General features: G+C 32.1%; 1 long non-coding RNA gene across 1 annotated transcript; it reads left to right on the plus strand.

Annotated features, from left to right (window-relative positions):
* Positions 1-2,440: 2,440 nt before the first annotated feature.
* On the plus strand, positions 2,441-4,305 carry LOC146995888 (uncharacterized). Its single transcript, XR_015042857.1, has 2 exons — positions 2,441-2,620; positions 4,102-4,305. It is a non-coding gene; the product is annotated as an uncharacterized LOC146995888 (long non-coding RNA).
* Positions 4,306-4,683: the final 378 nt, after the last annotated feature.

The following is a 4,683-nucleotide window of genomic DNA, read 5'->3' on the forward strand; positions in this document are numbered from 1 at the left end:
CCATTCGCGTATTTTGAATCTCTGAACTTAAAATGCTGCCAGTGGCAATAAAGCCAAAAACAGAATTTTGAAATCTTAGCTCTGAATTGGGCACTTCAACTTGACCGAATTTTAAGATCAGATAAATCACCTTTGCGCCTAATAATGCATCAGTTTTTCCTCTTTTATAAAGGTTGGGATCAGCAAACTGAATGTTTTGAGGAAAATGTTCAGTCGGAACTTCTACATTATTTATTGGCATAGAGACCGAGATTTTAGGCACGCACAAAAATTCTAAACACATTTCAAACACAATACCGTTTGAAATAGAAGCACATACTTTAGAATTAATATTTATTCTCGTGTTATTTAATCCAAAAACCGCAACAGATATTTTTCTCTTTTAATCCCTAACGAATTAGCACATTCAATCGTTAAGAATGACGTCATCGAACCTACATCACATAAAGCGCGAACTGATTTTAATTCACCATAACAATCTCTGATTAAAATATTCGCAGTAGAAAGTAAACCATTTTTGGTCTGACGCATTCTGTTTACAGCTGTGTCGGCGAAAATACTTTCTTTATTAATAGAAGAAGAGTCATAAAAAATTTTTCTGCATTCGGATTAAGATTGACTGTCGTTTTCTCCACCCCCTACTTCCGGCTTTGAAATATGAGCACTTTCGGATTTATTTTGTTTTTCATTTTCGAAATGTAACAGCGTTGAATGCTTTTGTGAGCATTTTTGACATCGATAATTAGACAAACACGTTCGAACGGAATGGTTTTTCAAACAATTAAAACAAAGCTTATTTCTTTTCACGAATTCACACCTGTCCTTTACAGAAAGATTTATAAATTCCGCACACTTATATAATGAATGGAATTCTCCACACGGCACTTTATGCACTTCAAAATTATGTTTTTCGTATTAGAAGTGGATATCATACTCGTAAGTTTATGTGGAGAATTATTACTCTTTTCTACCTCCTTTATTTTACTATTTTAAAGCGTTCTCGCTTGGCTTTGTAAAAATGAAAGTAATTGTTCAATCGTACCGAATTCTTCCGAGTTTTATAATTCCTTTTCCCACCAGTATCGAGTTGATTTATCAAACTTATCCACTACTAAATATACTATCATGATTTCCGATAAGTTTTCTACTTTGTAATTTAAAGTATTTAAAGATCGAATACACTCGTTCGTTATATCAATTAAATTTAGAATAGAAGTAGATGCCTCGCTAATACTCGGCTGATTCAAAAACTTTTTATTATAGCATTTAAAAGCTCACGTTTATTCGAATACGTATCTTCTAAAAGTTTCCAAGCAATATCGAAATTTGTATCCGAAATAGAAATAGACTGTATTACTAGAGCTTCGTCCATACAAGTAGCTTCTAAATATTACTCAGGAGCTGGTTGACTTTGTATTTAATAAGAAAGATTATCATCACAAAGATATTTGCTTTATCATGTATTTATTAATAATTTTGTTGCTGTAGAGGAGCGATCTGGCTCCAAAACATTTCAAATTCTCAATCACAAAGCTGTAAGATCTGTTGCAGCAAGTAGAAAAAACAGAACAATACTCAATTTAAATTACGTAGGTCGAGAGTATGACGCGCTAGCAGCGCCTCCTGTCGGCAACTCTTAATCACTACTGAACATACCAAATGTCCTGTTTTATGACCCATGAAGTTTGGTGCTTTTGACTTCTCAAAGACGCAAGGCCAAATGCCGACCTACAGATCTCCTTAGACTTTGGAAAGCTGTTCAAAAAGAAGGGGATAAAATACCACTACCGATACTACATAGGTTTCATGATCTAGTTTTGAACCATCCAAACGCTATGAACGTAAATTCTTGAAAGATTGATGGCTTTCCAGTTTCCTACACAGAAATTGTCATGACCTGTCAGATTTCGGGTGAGATTCATATTGCGAGGTAAAGGAGTCAATGCGCAAAGTTCGAGGGTCATTTCCGAATTCTAATAAAAAAAAAAACCGTAACTTAATCCAAATATTTTGAGGAAATTTCAGGGAGAAACCCGTAATATTCGAAAGACTAAAAACACTTTAAACAAAGAAAATTTGCACAAAGCAAAACAAAGAAGGCATTTATTTTCATCTCCGATGACTTTGCATTTTGCCCTCCTACGAAAAATGTTGTATTCGGGATGTTCGTTAAAGAATCTGTGTTGAATCACCGAAGTAAACAAAATACCACCGGTTGGGATATAAATACATTTCTTTTTTTTTAAATAAATTTATTATAAGAGTTGCAGTTGTTCATAACAGACATAATATTTTAAAAGTCACTTCGCCTTTAACTATGAATCATCTTATTGTGTCCTTAATTTTTATGACATTGCACATTTTTTTAGTCTCGTCCTTAACTTTTATGACACTGCACATTTTTTTAGGCTAAGTTGTAATATAAAAGGACAGATTCATAGTAAGATATTCATACAGAAAAAATTTTTTGAATCTAGAGAATGGAGTTTCTGAAACGCAGTCTAGTTTTCGTTGTGGCTTTGGCGATGGCAACTTTGACTATCATCCATGCTATGCCAGGCCCTGATCCACAGCCCAGGTATTCGTTTGCCGATGGAAGATAAATTCTGGTATATCTTAGGTAATTGCGTAATATTTCTATCTATTTAGATAATTTTGTAATCTATTAAAATGTAAAAATTTTTTAATATTGTCTAATGAAGTGAAACAGCTGGTAAAAAGTTAAACGCTTTGGTATAATTTACTTTTAATATTGTTTGAAATATTCGAAGAATGAAAAATACAGGTTGTTCTTAAACTATACGAACAAAATAGAGCAGATTTGTAACCACTAAGACGAAAATCCGTGTCTCATTCCACGAAGAGTGTTAGAAAAGTGTAATTTAGAAACATGTCGACAAAAATAAGTTTTATATCTGACATCATTTCTCTCCTTCGGGAGAAGCAGAACTTCTGCAATACATAATCACCAAGCATTTGCTGCAAACTTCGAGTAATAAAAATTAGGATCGACGATTAAGCCTCATTTTCTCAACTCGGTTGTATACAACATCGGGCGAAACAGACGTTATTTTTTAAAGCCATACAGCCAAACTACCGTAAACACATCGGCGAAAGGGAACTTCAGGAAAGCCGTGGATTAATACAGGGAATTAGTATATATTTTAATTAGTGTACGTTAGTACGTCCATGTGTTTTCAAGGTCCGAAGTTCAAATTAGATATTTATTTAACTTGCCATTCTCCTGGCAATTGATGTATACATTTCTCGATCTTACCTGATTTCCCAAAAATTTGTAATTGGTCCCCCATTTTGTTTCTGTCTTTAAAAGTTCGAATTTGAATAATGGAGATTGTGACCACAATGTTAAGTGTAGTAAGGAATTTTTTATTAAGGTATTAATTAGGAAGTAAAATTTATAGCAATATCATGTGGAAAATAAAAGAACGCAAAGCAGCTTTCATTTTACGTGAGAAAAATATTTGTACTTATTAGAGAAGAAGAATGAGGCTTGCTAAAAACGCATAGATACTCTTTACGAATTAAACATCTGAAGCTATTGTTAAACATTAACAAATAAAATATTATTAATATTTTGTTAAATATCATATATTTTTATTCTCAGTAACACTGAACATAAAAGAAAGCAAAATTGAAAAATTATTTAACTAATATACATATTTTACATTTAATTAATACGCAATTTTTTTTTATTCTTGAATTTTACAAACGCAAATTATTTCCAAATATGAGATTTTTCATGCACACAGGAATACGAAACCACATCCAACGGAAACGTTTTTCTGAAGTTAATAAATCTTACACAGAATTATGTTAAAAATAATTGCTTTTGGTAAATCTGTTTAAACAAGCTCAAATTTTGCCTGTGATCTTCATTTCATACTCCAGTGGTCGTTTGGTGTATAAACAATAAAAGTCATAAATTATCAAGCTAAGGATTTCAAAATCTATGTCTACTTCCCTGAAATTTCACTTTTCATTCCACATTTACGCGAATTCCAACATACGACTTGGTCACTTCATTATTACAATTATTCGTACTTTAGTTTATTTGTATTAATTACTTGATTTTTTTTCCAGGATTTAGGAAAGTTTGAGAGAAGACATCTGAATATGCCTCTTTCGATTCAATGAAACTTCTTAACAGAGATAAAGGAAAAGTGTTAAAATCTGTGGCAATTATTATTCAGCATAATGTTAACCAAAATTTTAAAATGTGTTTTCTCTTTCACAAATGTTTCGAAAATGTACATCAATAAAATACTCTTCAATGTTGGCATAAAATGTATCATTTAATATTATTAGTAAACGCATGTTCAATATAAAATGGATGCTTATGCAACGACTAGTTTCTCTCATGTAAGTTTCGTGTATTTTAGCCACGATTGCATTCAACATAAATGACAATACTTGTTCAATATCTTTCCTCCATTTATCGCTTACCTGAAATGATGTAATAATTATGTCAATTTTGTAATTATATCCTGCACTACAACACCTACATTATCTTAGAATGTTATATCTTGCCAAGACGCCAGACAATAGCACCTAGCCTGTTTGTCAAATCATGGTATCCATGTCTCCCGTCAAATATCAAATGCATTAACCTTTATTAAATCTTTATCAAACCTTTATTAAAATATACCCCGTATTCACGATTTG

The sequence above is a fragment of the Stegodyphus dumicola genome, chromosome 8, assembly GCF_044657685.1.
Source record: "Stegodyphus dumicola isolate Sdum_Otavi_A_Nest chromosome 8, ASM4465768v1".
Classification (NCBI taxonomy): domain Eukaryota; kingdom Metazoa; phylum Arthropoda; class Arachnida; order Araneae; family Eresidae; genus Stegodyphus; species Stegodyphus dumicola.